Source organism: Panulirus ornatus, chromosome 55 (assembly GCF_036320965.1).
Source record: "Panulirus ornatus isolate Po-2019 chromosome 55, ASM3632096v1, whole genome shotgun sequence".
Taxonomy (NCBI): Eukaryota; Metazoa; Arthropoda; class Malacostraca; order Decapoda; family Palinuridae; genus Panulirus; species Panulirus ornatus.
In genome coordinates this window covers 30,915,628-30,930,478 of record NC_092278.1, presented here as the reverse complement: position 1 = coordinate 30,930,478, position 14,851 = coordinate 30,915,628, and the positions used below count along the sequence as shown (strand labels likewise).

At 44.1% G+C, this 14,851-nt stretch overlaps 1 protein-coding gene across 1 annotated transcript in view; it reads left to right on the top strand.

Moving 5' to 3' along the window:
* Window positions 1-943: 943 nt before the first annotated feature.
* The window catches only part of LOC139765639 (carboxypeptidase B1-like), a 54,439-nt gene continuing 40,531 nt past the window's right edge, over window positions 944-14,851 (top strand). The window contains exon 1 of the mRNA XM_071693327.1: window positions 944-1,029. The gene's annotated coding sequence lies outside the window, so the exon portion shown is untranslated. The remainder of the gene's footprint in view (window positions 1,030-14,851) is intronic.

The window sequence follows — 14,851 nt, the reverse complement described above, 5'->3', positions numbered from 1 at the left end:
TCGAGAACATTATCCCGGAAAGCAAAAATGGGTATGTTTGAAGGAATAGTAGTTCCAACAATGTTGTATGGTTGCGAGGCGTGGGCTATGGATAGAGTTGTGCGCAGGAGGATGGATGTGCTGGAAATGAGATGTTTGAGGACAATGTGTGGTGTGAGGTGGTTTGATCGAGTAAGTAACGTAAGGGTAAGAGAGATGTGTGGAAATAAAAAGAGCGTGGTTGAGAGAGCAGAAGAGGGTGTTTTGAAATGGTTTGGGCACATGGAGAGAATGAGTGAGGAAAGATTGACCAAGAGGATATATGTGTCGGAGGTGGAGGGAACGAGGAGAAGAGGGAGACCAAATTGGAGGTGGAAAGATGGAGTGAAAAGGATTTTGTGTGATCGGGGCCTGAACATGCAGGAGGGTGAAAGGAGGGCAAGGAATAGAGGGAATTGGAGCGATGTGGTATACAGGGGTTGACGTGCTGTCAGTGGATTGAATCAAGGCATGTGAAGCGTCCGGGGTAAACCAAGGAAAGCTGTGTAGGTATGTATATTTGCGTGTGTGGACGTGTGTATGTACATGTGTATGGGGGGGGGGTTGGGCCATTTCTTTCGTCTGTTTCCTTGCGCTACCTCGCAAACGCGGGAGACAGCGACAAAGTATAAAAAAAAAAAATATATATATATATATATATATATATATATATATATATATATATATATATATATATATATATATATATATATATATATATATGTATATATAAATACATAAACGCCCATACACGCACATATACTTACATATACATATGAACGTATACATACATATACATACACAGACACATGCATATGTACACATGTACAAATTCATACTTTCTGCCTTCATCCATTCCCGTGTGTGTGTGTGTGTGTGTGTGTGTGTGTAGGTATATCGTTCTTCGTCCTGGGGAAGATAGAGAGGCGGACGGGCCAGGCCTTGAGGACGCCACTGCTCTCGGGAGGTCAGTCGTCCGCCTGTGCTCGCCCCGTCCCCACGTGTCTCCCGGTAGGTCCTCACTCCACCTTCATTATTGCAAACCTCTCTCTCTCTCTCTCTCTCTCTCTCTCTCTCTCTCTCTCTCTCTCTCTCTCTCTCTCTCTCTCTCTCTCTCTCTCTCTCTCTCACGCATGTAGTAGTATGGCAGGCAGCCACCGACCAGGGAGGTATTGTTAACGCCACTACCCACCTAGGATCTGGGAAGGTTACAGTGGCGACTGTGTAGTGAGCCAAACACTTCAGTGGCTGTCAGGTTTCACTTCCCTGACCAAAAGGGAGACGTCGCTGCCTTTTAACCCTCACCCCAACACGTGGGCCGCTGGCATTCAGTCCACAAACAGACAATCTCTTTATCTCACACATGACACTTGACAATACAGAACTCAAGCGACTTGTTCTTCTTAACCCTAGAGTCTCTTGTAGGGTTAGGGCTATCACAAGACCAAGGGTGAGGCTGTAGGGTTAGGGCCATCACGAGACCAAGGGTGAGGCTGTAGGGTTAGGGCTGTCACGAGACCAAGGGTAAGGCTGTAGGGTTTAGGGTCGTCACTAGACCAAGGGTGAGGCTGTAGGGTTAGGGTCGTCACGAGACCAAGGGTGAGGCTGTAGGGTTAGGGCCATCACGAGACCAAGGGTGAGGCTGTAGGGTTAGGGCTGTCACGAGACCAAGGGTAAGGCTGTAGGGTTAGGGTCGTCACTAGACCAAGGGTGAGGCTGTAGGGTTAGGGTCGTCACGAGACCAAGGGTGAGGCTGTAGGGTTAGGGCTGTCACGAGACCAAGGGTGAGGCTGTAGGGTCAGGGCCGTCACGAGACCAAGGGTGAGGCTGTAGGGTTAGGACTGTCACGAGACCAAGGGTGAGGCTGTAGGGTTAGGTCTCAAGACCAAGGGTGAGGCTGTAGGGTTAGGACTGTCACGAGATCAAGGGTGAGGCTATAGGGTTAGGGTCGTCACTAGACCAAGGGTGAGGCTGTAGGGTCAGGGCTGTCACAAGACCAAGGGTGAGGCTGTAGGGTCAGGGCTGTCACGAGACCAAGGGTGAGGCTGTAGGGTTAGGGTCGTCACTAGACCAAGGGTGAGGCTGTAGGGTTAGGGTCGTCACGAGACCAAGGGTGAGGCTGTAGGGTTAGGACTGTCACGAGACCAAGGGTGAGGCTGTAGGGTTAGGGTCGTCACAAGACCAAGGGTGAGGCTGTAGGGTCAGGGCTGCCACAAGACCAAAGGCAAGGCTGTAGGATTAAGGTCGTCATAGGACTAAGGACTAGGCTACAGGGTCAGGATTGACCTAAGATCAGTCAGGGCTGTCAGAGAAACATGGACCGAGATGTATCGTAAGGGCTACAGTAGCAAGAGAGATGTATTTGCAGGATCAAGGGCAGGAGTGCAGGATAAGGACTTCCATAGGTCAAAGGGCTGCAGCGTAGGTTTAAGTGCTACAAGACCAAGGCAACGTTTGCAGGATCAGGGCTTAAGGTTGCACGGTCAGGGCTATCGGTAGAACTGCAAGGTCAGGGCTTCAGGATCAAGGGCATTGCTGCAGGACCAAAGGCAAGGCTGCAGGACCAATGGCATACAGCCACAAGGTCTGAAGGACCGAAATTAGTGTTGTGGTATCCATGAAATCGTTCAGGCTAGTCTGAAAATGAACTCCCCTCCCACTTCTAGCTCGTCGCGAACCACCACACTCCATCTCTAGCTTGTCACGAACCACCACACTCCATTTCTAGCTTGCCACGAACCACCACACTCCATCTCTAGCTTGTCACGAACCACCACACTCCATCTCTAGCTTGTAAAGAACCATCACACTCCACCTCGAGCTCGTCACGAACCACCACACTCCATCTCTAGCTTGCCACGAACCACCACACTCCACCTCTAGTACGTCATGAACCACCACACTCCATCTCTAGCTTGTCACGAACCACCACACTCCATCTCTAGCTTGTAAAGAACCATCACACTCCACCTCGAGCTCGTCATGAACCACCACACTCCATCTCTAGTACGTCATGAACCACCACACTCCATCTCTAGCTTGTCACGAACCACCACACTCCATCTCTAGCTTGTCACGAACCACCACACTCCATCTCTAGCTTGTAAAGAACCATCACACTCCACCTCGAGCTCGTCATGAACCACCACACTCCATCTCTAGTACGTCATGAACCACCACACTCCACCTCGAGCTCGTCATGAACCACCACAATCCATCTCTAGCATATTACGAACCATCACACTCCACCTCTAGCTACGGACCATCATACTCCACCTGTAGCTCGTCACAGACCACCTTCATTAACAAGTCCGGCAAGCTATCTTCTCTGGTCATATATATTCATAAGGATTTGACCTTATAAACCTCTCAAATTGTCATCCAGAAACTCTCTGAATCACGACTGCGATCCCCATTTCTCTGCTGGGTTCTGCAGCTTCCTTGACGACCTGTCACTGCCCCTCCAGGAGGCTTGCTGGATGGAGGAGAGCATCATGTGGAGTGTCTTGGGTAAGGGATCATTCGCCATCCTATAGATGATCAAGGCCTTTCTGGCCATTGACCAACAGCGCCGCGAAAGACTTCCATAGACGACTCAAGTACGTCGTTAAGTGAAAGACCTCACTATCTAACGAGGTGTGGCTACTCGAAGTAGCAAACACACAAGCAGAAACCTGCAGCTTAAAGGAGTAACCAGTTGTACGCACAAGTTTCTCCGTCCAGATCTCTTCGCATTGGCCTGATGGCCATGGTAGTGCTACTTTGATGAGATCCAAGCGTCACATTTGCTGAGTTGACATTGGGGCTAGGACGTCACATTTGACAATAGGTCTAACTGAAGAGGTGCAGGGGATTTAGGGCTGCCACAGTCTTAAAGGTAGAGTTGCTGGGTCAAGGCTGCCACAGGGCCAAAGAGAAGGCTGTCGAGTCAGAGCTGCCACAGGATCAAGGACAGGGCTTGTCGAGTCAGAGCTGCCACAGGATCAAGGACAGAGCTGGTCGAGTCAGGGCTGCCACAGGATCAAGGACAGGGCCTGTAGAGTTAGGGCTGCCACAGGATCAAGGACAGGGCTTGTCGAGTCAGGGCTGCCACAGGATCAAGGACAGGGCTTGTCGAGTCAGGGCTGCCACAGGATCAAGGACAGGGCTTGTCGAGTCAGGGCTGCCACAGGATCAAGGACAGGGCTTGTCGAGTCAGGGCTACCACAGGATCAAGGGGCAGGGACACAAGGTCAAGGCTGCTACAGATCCAAGAGGTGACGTGATCCAAGAGCAAGAGCAAGGCTGCCCGTTCTGGGTATCTACAGGAGCAAGGGTAGAGCCGCAGGGTCATGGTTGCTGCAGGGGCAATGGTAGGGGTAACAGGGTCAGGGGGTGCTCCAGGGGATATGCAGGGTCGGTGCTACCACGATACCAAGGGAAGGGCTGCCACAGGACCCAGAGCAGGTCTACAGGGTCTGGATTGCCAGAGAGTACAGCAGAGACGTCCAGAGAACTTTTGATTAAGGGACCTTAATACAGGTGCAACAAAAAAAAAAGAAAAGAGGACTTTTTTGTATCCCTTAGCCATCCACTTCAACAGAATACAATATTTTCGTGTAAAGTTAAATGTCATTAGGCAAATTAGTGTTTATATTGAAAGTATGATACTTTGAAATCTTAATATCTATGGGTGCCTCTGTCTGTCTGCCTGTCTGTCTGTCTGTCTGCCTGTCTGTCTCTCTCTCTCTCTCTCTCTCTCTCTCTCTCTCTCTCTCTCTCTCTCTCTCTCTCTCTCTCTCTCTCTCCTTCATTTTCTGGTGGGTTTAAAGCTAACCATTATCAGCTAACCATTAGACGGTAAAGCTAACCATTAGACGGCAGGCAACCACCGATCATGGAGGAGTTACCTGCCTGGGGTCTCGGGAGGGTTAATGGTGGCTGCGTAGTGAGCCAGTACTTCAGTGTGGCTGTCTAGTTTCACACCTTCGGCTCAGGTTTGCTGTCCTCTTTTTTGTGTTTTGTTTCCTGCTTCACCTGCAAGTGGACTGCTATCGTTAAGTACAGAGACATATCAGTCTCTCCAATTCACATATACCACGCTTGATAACACGTAACTACCACGACTCTCGCTCTTCATAACTCTCGATTTTCCTGCGATGAGCGCTACGCGCAGGGTCAGGGTCTCTCTCTGTCTCTGTCTCTGTCTCTCTCTCTCTCTCTCTCTCTCTCTCTCTCTCTCTCTCTCTCTCTCTCTCTCTCTCTCTCTCTCTCTCTCTCTCTCTCTCTCTCTCGCATTTTCTGGTGGGTCTAAAGCTAACCATTATCATATGATTCATATTTCTTACATTCCCCTCCCGCTCTACTACCAGCATGGCCGATATAAGCCACAAATACAACTGTTCACGTTGCACAGCGCGCGTTCCAGCATACTTCGACATCATCATCATCAGGAGGAGGAGGACAGGCAGTTAGACGTAGGCTGTGGTATGCTGATTCAAGGAGAAGCGCTTGGAGAGAAGAGCACGACTGGGGTTAAGCCTCTTATTTTTTTGCTTCGCTGTTCTTCCTCCCTCTTCCCCCATCCACACGTCCTTAGCACCATAGGTATAGATGGCCTTAGGGATCAAGGGCACGAGAGAACCGAGACTGTAAAGTTACCACAAGATCAAGGGTGGCTATAGGACCAGGGAAAGGGTACAAGGTCAGGGCTGACACATGATCAAAACAAAGGTTTAGGATCAGGGCTGCCACAGGGCCAAGGCAGGGCTACAGGGTCAGGGCTGCTACAGGACCAGGGCAGACACACAGGGTCAGGACTGCCACAGGGCCAAGGCAGGGCTATAGGGTCAGGGCTGCTACAGGACCAGGGCAGAGATACAGGGTCAGGACTGCCACAGGGCCAAGGCAGGGCTACAGGGTCAGGGACTACTACAGTACCAGGGCAGGGCTACAGGGTTGGGTCTACCTCAGGTAAGAGCAGCATTGCTGGGGTTAGGGTGAAGGTCGACACACCTGACCCTGGGACGACAGTGGGGATGAAACAGGTTTTTTTTTCTTTCGAGTTGCTAGAGCCGGCCCGGCCCTACCTGGTCCATTAGAGGCAAGGGAGATAAGCGGCTCCTGACGCAACAGCAAGCCTCATACGCAGTTCCGTTCATCCTCTCATCATTCAAGTTTGACGCTGCAGTAACGCTGTGGACGCGTGTTTCTATAACAAGATAAAAACAGAATTGATTCCAATCATGACTTAAATATATTTTCTTTTCTCTATGCCTTGATCTCGGTCAGAATTTCTCTTATGAACAATTTTAAGCAGATTGCTGGTACGCTGAGTCGCTCCCTTCCTTTGCGTCTTTAGTGTATTGTCTTATCATCTCTACGCTCAGACTTTCTCTGCGCTCCTTACGACGTCTTTGGAATCCCAAGTCCTTTTGGGGTGTGGAAACAGTGTGTACAGACAGCCTCGCTCCTCCACCCCTCGCCCCCTACCTCGCATTCTGGTTTATGAACAACGCCCGTCTTCTTTTTTCACCCCTCGACGACTCCCCCTCCGTTAAGCGATGTCAAGTTGCCATATCAACTTAAGGTTCGTCCAGAGGGGCATTTCCCAACACTTCCCACCATACACTCCTCGCTCTGCCCCCCCGTGTCCCATTATACTTGTCCAACATTCGTTTTAAAACAGTTATTCATCACGAAGAGGTAACGACATGCAGGACTCGACTGCCGTTAAAGGTATATTTGAAAGAGCATCCAACTTTTCCTTTTCTTACTTTCGACACAATGAACAATGTATGAGGTTGGGAAAAGTATTAATCTCAGTGGAATCCATGTCCGCTGGGTCAAAAAGATTCCCCTTGTGGTCTTAAGACAAGGTACGATTAACAGGAGATGAACAGTCGCTGGAAAGAGCGTGGTGGCGATGGCGAAGCTCACGGTACATGAGAATCAACAGGTTTAGAGTCACTGACCTCCTCACTGCGCGGGACACAGTTGGTCAGGTTTTAGGCCGTCCACAGGACGACGTTAATATCAAGCTGGCGAGTGTGGCTTCTGCCTCACCCCTATGACAGCCCTGTAGCCTTACAGAGGTCACAGTGTTGCTACAGGTCATCCTTACAAGTCAGGTGGAGGTAGAGATCAAGGTCTCTACCAAGAGAAGAACACCAGGGATCTCTTGTCGCGTCTGGGAAAGGGAGGACCATTATTTACATCATGGCAGGAGTGTGCTCCATAGGCTGGAATGCAAAGGAATGAGATCTTATTCTATCAGGAATTTCTACTTTTTTTTTCGTAGAGAAAGAGATCTGGCATGAGAAGTGTTAGTGTTTGGCATAGGATCGAAAGCGAGAATGGAGAGAGAGAGAGAGAGAGAGAGAGAGAGAGAGAGAGAGAGAGAGAGAGAGAGAGAGAGAGAGAGAGAGAGAGAGAGAGAGAGAGAGAGAGAGAGAGAGCAAAGGACGGGAAATCTTCACTTTCTGTATCATTCTTCAAAAAGGAACAGAGGAATGAGCCAAATGTGGATCTTTTATCCTCGAAAGCTCAATCATCTATTCTGAACGCTACCTCGCTCACGCCGCCGGAAATAGCAAACATACTTTATATATATATATATATATATATATATATATATATATATATATATATATATATATATATATATATATATGCCATGAGGAGGTATATGCACAATCATCACTGTAATGGAAGGAAACATAGTTTGGCTCCGAGATGTGGACTATGTACTTTGCTTTTGGCCTAACAACTACCTTGTTGATGACTTTCTGCATAAATTAAACCCGTCAGCTCCTTCCATAAAGTTTACTCAAGAGGTCGAAAAGAATAATGAATTAACTTTTTTGGGTATATAGATCATCAGGGTATTTTGAAAGCTGAGGTATACAGATGACCTACAAATATACTGTCTTATGTCCACTATATTCAAATCATCATATCAATGTAAGAAGCTCAGTCTTCGTATCTATGTACCTGAGAGAATGTATAATCTAAATTCTTAGATGATGAACTGAAAATGATTCAGTACATTGGACAGAAGCTAAGATCTCCAATAAATATACCTAATGAACATACTTAACCAGTGTCAGATTACAGCAAGGAAACATTTCTGTAATGACCAAAATGATAAGCCTAAACGTCAAAGTAACCAAAGAACCCTTGTTCTTCCCTTTCATGAATTTTTTCTCGAATATGTTCACATTCTCAAAAAACTTACTGTGTGAGTAGTATTCAAATATGTCAACACCATCAAGAAAGCCCTCATCAAAAATAGCTCATCAAATGATGCAGGTGGTGTTTATAAAGTCCCATGTAAAGACTGTAGCCAATTACATATTGGACAATCGGGTAAATATTTGGAGACTAGGATCTCACAACAGAAGAAAAGTGTTATGACGGCCCAACAGAGCAGCGGCTTATTCCAACATAAAGCTGCCTTCGATCACCAAATCGATTGCGAAGGAGCTAAGACCATGGCTAAATCAAATTGTTTCAGTGAACGAAATGTAGTCATAGTGTAAATACGTCCTTTGGCCATTCTAGAAGTGACAGACTGTTAACTGAAATGATTATTAAGAAGTATCCCCCAGAATAACCCTGTCCACTCACCATGTAAGGGGAGGAAGATCAGACACGTCAGGTCAACACCAGTAAGACCTCACTGCCCACCTGCTGTCCACGGGGATTGTGAAGCCCCGCCTCACTGCTGTCTGCGTGCATCTAACGACTTCAGCATTTGTATCTATCCCACTCTGTCTGAGAATTTGGTACAATTAAGTATTCGCTGTCCTTATTCTATCTTTCCAGTGGTGATTGCGCATATATATATATATATATATATATATATATATATATATATATATATATATATATATATATATATATATATATATATATATATATATATATATATATATATATATATATATATATATATATATATATATATATATATATATATATATATATATATATATATATAATTACCGAACCTAACTGTACAGCGTGAGACGAAGGGTATTCGAGTACATAGTATTCGAATAATTATTTCTTATTAGCCAGGCCCATAGCCTAGCGGTAGCATTCCTGCCTGTTACAAAGGGGTCCCGGGTTCGATTCTGGCTGTTGGATGTTTGTATGTTCCATGGCGGTGCGCGTTCCTATGCACTTTGTTCGTATTCATATACCTCCGCGTTGTACAGTTAGGTTTGGTAAAATGCTATCTGCTGGCTGTGTGCACCTGTTAGGAAATGACCGGTGTAGACCCCGTTGCTAACCAAAGTGAGACGAAGGGTATTCGAGTACATAGTATTCGAATAGTTATTTCCTATTAGCCAGGCCCATAGCCTAGCGGTAGCATTCCTGCCTGTTACACATGGGTTCTGAGTTCGACCCTGGCTGTTGGAGGTTTGTATGTTTTATGAAGGTGCGCGTTCCTATGCACTTTGTTCATATATATATATATATATATATATATATATATATATATATATATATGGAAAAGATCACGATTGAGCGCTTGATCAAGTATATCCTTTTTTGTCCGCGGGGAAATGAAATACGATAAATTCCCAAGTGCACTTTCGTGTACTGATCACATCATCATTTGGAGATACAAGAAAGAAATTTAACAGTCAATTGATATACAACGAAGAGACATACCTAGGACGCCATTTGGTAAACAAGTGACTACCCGAATGGAGGTCGGGTGCGTTCAAGTCTGGCAACATGTGTAACATAAAGTTTATTATGTGGACAAGAAAGGGAACAGTTTGCAAATTCTATAACAATAGATCTATCCAACTTGTATAGACCTTCACTGATAGTAATGTTTCAGTTCTTTGTGTATTCAATAACTGAAGATTCAATGATAATCCTTGTAGCAACTGAGATGGCATTACTCCAGTCAATACAATGATCATAATTTTTTACATGGTTAAACGAGGCATGTGATTCTTGTCCTGTTCTTATTCTATATCTATGTTGCTTAGGTCTGATAGAAAGATCCTTACCAGTCTGCCCAACGTAATACATATCACACTTTTTACATGGCACCCTATAGACACATCCTGCAGAACTTTTTGGTGAGTTCCTAATTAACATATTCTTTATAGCGCTGTTGTTGCTGAAGGCAACATTCACATTGAAATTTTTAAACAACACGGGAAGTAAAGTACAATTATTACAAAAAGAGAAAACTAAACGGTTCTTGATGTCATGAGGAAGTTTGCGTTTTAACTCCATAAAATGATTTTATTTAACATCTTAAGGGATTCATCATTGAAATATCTAGGATACTTTAATTTAGATTCAATAGAATATATCCTCTCAAAGTCATCATCAATAAACTCTGGACTGCATAAACGTGTTGCCCTAAGGAACATAGACTGGAATCATAATAATTCAACTCTATCATGTGGAGCTGAGTAATGATGAATGTATGAGCATACGTTGGTAGGTTTCCTGTATATACTAAACTCAAGCTTGTTTCCATCCCCATGGATCACGTAATCTATAAATGGTAACATACCATTATTTTCCACTTTTACAGTAAACTGACGCAAGGTACTAAATTGTTATGTTAAGGGAGAAATGTTCTTTTCCTTTGTTGGCCAGACACAAAGAACATCATCTACATACCTAAACCAACTAAACGAAATTGCATAAAAGGGTAAGATATCATTTAATGATTTTTTTTTTCAAAGACTTCCATGCAAAGATTACTTACTACAGGTGAAAGAGGGTCACCCATTGCCATACCAAATTTCTGAGCATAATGTTCTCGATTAAATTGAAATACTCAGTGATTTATTCACAATTTCGTTAGTTCAGTAAAAACAGGCTTTGATACAGGTAAATGAATATTGTACAAGACTTCAACTAAATATTCTAAGAGGACATCAACTGGAGCTTTTATGAACCGAGATGAAACATTAAAGCTAATCGGCATGGACTCAAATCAACATTGTCATCATTAAACTTGTTAACTAAATCTACATTGTTCTACATAGCGTGGGCTATGGATAGAGTTGTGCGCAGGAGGATGAATGTGCTGGAAATGAGATGTTTGAGGACAATGTGTGGTGTGAGGTGGTTTGGTCGAGTAAGTAACGTAAGGGTAAGAGAGATGTGTGGAAATAAAAAGAGCGTGGTTGAGAGAGCAGAAGAGGGTGTTTTGAAATGGTTTGGGCACATGGAGAGAATGAGTGAGGAAAGATTGACCAAGAGGATATATGTGTCGGAGGTGGAGGGAACGAGGAGAAGAGGGAGACCAAATTGGAGGTGGAAAGATGGAGTGAAAAAGATTTTGTGTGATCGGGGCCTGAACATGCAGGAGGGCGAAAGGAGGGCAAGGAATAGAGTGAACTGGAGCGATGTGGTATACCGGGGTTGACGTGCTGTCAGTGGATTGAATCAAGGCATGTGAAGCGTCTGGGGTAAACCATGGAAAGCTGTGTAGGTATGTATATTTGCGTGTGTGGACGTATGTATATACATGTGTATGGGGGTGGGTTGGGCCATTTCTTTCGTCTGTTTCCTTGCGCTAACCGCAAACGCGGGAGACAGCGACAAAGCAAAGAAAAAAAAAAAAAAATCTTACCCACTATTTAATGAAGAAACTAACCACTTTGACAATTCATATGTGTTGGAGCCTACTGAATACACTATAGGTCTTGCTGGAAAATTTGGTTTATGTGTTTTATAAGTCCATACATATATGACAACGAAGGGACAAAGATGACAAACCTTTGAAGAGAGAATCATTACTTTTCAACAACAACTTCAGTTCGATATTAGAATGAGAATTAACCGCATCTAGGTGATTCTTACTGAGTTTATCTAGCGCGCGCGCGGGGGGAAAGGGGTTGCTATTTCATGTGTGGTGGGGTGGCGACATAAATGGATGAAGGCAGCAAGTATGAATATGTACATGTGTATATATGTATATGTCTGTGTATGTATATGTATGTACACGTTGAAATGTATAGGTGTTTATATGTGTGTGAGGGTGTTTATGTATATATATGTGTATGTGGGTGGGTTGGGCCATTCATTCATCTGTTTCCTTGCGCTACCTCGCTAACGAGGGAGACGGCGACTAAGTATGATAAATATATATATATATATATATATATATATATATATATATATATATATATATATATATATATATATATATATATATATATCTTTTTTATTATACTTTGTCGCTGTCTCCCGCGTTAGCGAGGTAGCGCAAGGAGACAGACGAAAGAATGGCCCAACCCATCCACATACACATATATATACATACACGTCCACACACGCACATATACATATCTATACATCTCAACGTACACATATATATACACACACAGACATATACATATACACATGTACATAATTCATACTGTCTGCTCTTATTCATTCCCGTCGCCACTCTGACACACATGAAATACCAACCCCTTCCCCTCGCATGTGCGCGAGGTAGCACTAGGAAAAGACAACAAAGGCCACATCGTTCACACTCAGTCTCTAGCTGTCATGTATAATGCACCGTAACCACAGCTCCCTTTCCACATCTAGGCCCCACAAAACTTTTCATGGTTTACCCCAGACGCCTCACATGCCCTGGTTCAATCTACTGACAGCACGTCGACCCTGGTATACCACATCGTTCCAATTCACTCTATTCCTTCACGCCTTTCACCCTCCTGCATGTTCAGTCCCCGATCACTCAAAATCTTTTTCACTCCATCTTTCCACCTCCAATTTGGTCTTCCACTTCTCCTCGTTCCCTCCACCTCTGACACATATATCCTCTTTGTCAATCTTTCCTCACTCATTCTCTCCATGTGACCAAACCATTTCAAAACACCTTCTTCTACGTTCTCAACCACACTCTTTTTACTATCACACATCTCTCTTACCCTTTCATTACTTACTCGATCAAACCACCTCACACCACATCTTGTCCTCAAAAATCTCATTTCCAGCACATCCACCCTCCTCCGCACAACTCTATCCATAGCCCACGCCTCGCAACCATATAACATTGTTGGAAACACTATTCCTTCAAACATACCCATTTTTGCTTTCCAAGGTAACGTTCTCGACTTCCACACATTTTTCAAGGCTCCCAGAACTTTCGACCCCTCCCCCACATTATGATTCACTTCCGCTTCTATGATTCCATCCGCTGCCAAATCCAGTCCCAGATATCTAAAACACTTTACTTCCTCCAGTTTTTCTCCATTCAAACTTACCTCCCGGTTGACTTGTCCCTCAACCCTACTGCACCTAATGTATATATATATATATATATATATATATATATATATATATATATATATATATATATATATATATATATATATATATATATATATATATATATATATATTTTTTTTTTTTTTTTTTATTATACTTTGTCGCTGTCTCCCGCGTTTGCGAGGTAGCGCAAGGAAACAGACGAAAGAAATGGCCCAACTCCCCCCCATACACATGTATATACATACGTCCACACACGCAAATATACATACCTACACAGCTTTCCATGGTTTACCCCAGACGCTTCACATGCCTTGATTCAATCCACTGATAGCACGTCAACCCCGGTATACCACATCGCTCCAATTCACTCTATTCCTTGCTCTCCTTTCACCCTCCTGCATGCTCAGGCCCCGATCACACAAAATCTTTTTCACTCCATCTTTCCACCTCCAATTTGGTCTCCCTCTTCTCCTCGTTCCCTCCACCTCCGACACATATATCCTCTTGGTCAATCTTTCCTCACTCATTCTCTCCATGTGCCCAAACCACTTCAAAACACCCTCTTCTGCTCTCTCAACCACGCTCTTTTTATTTCCACACATCTCTCTTACCCTTACGTTACTCACTCGATCAAACCACCTCACACCACACATTGTCCTCAAACATCTCATTTCCAGCACATCCATCCTCCTGCGCACAACTCTATCCAGAGCCCACGCCTCGCAACCATACAACATTGTTGGAACCACTATTCCTTCAAACATACCCATTTTTGCTTTCCGAGATAATGTTCTCGACTTCCACACATTCTTCAAGGCCCCCAGAATTTTCGCCCCCTCCCCCACCCTATGATCCACTTCCGCTTCCATGGTTCCATCCGCTGCCAGATCCACTCCCAGATATCTAAAACACTTCACTTCCTCAAGTTTTTCTCCATTCAAACTCACCTCCCAATTGACTTGACCCTCAACCCTACTGTACCTAATAACCTTGCTCTTATTCACATTTACTCTTAACTTTCTTCTTTCACACACTTTACCAAACTCAGTCACCAGCTTCTGCAGTTTCTCACATGAATCAGCCACCAGCGCTGTATCATCAGCGAACAACAACTGACTCACTTCCCAAGCTCTCTCATCCCCAACAGACTTCATACTTGCCCCTCTTTCCAAAACTCTTGCATTCACCTCCCTAACAACCCCATCCATAAACAAATTAAACAACCATGGAGACATCACACACCCCTGCCGCAAACCTACATTCACTGAGAACCAATCACTTTCCTCTCTTCCTACACGTACACATGCCTTACATCCTCGATAAAAACTTTTCACTGCATCTAACAACTTTCCTCCCACACCATATATTCTTAATACCTTCCACAGAGCATCTCTATCAACTCTATCATATGCCTTCTCCAGATCCATAAATGCTACATACAAATCCATATATATATATATATATATATATATATATATATATATATATATATATATATATATATATATATATATATATATATATATATATATATATATATATATATATATATATATAATGTATATGTATATATATATATATA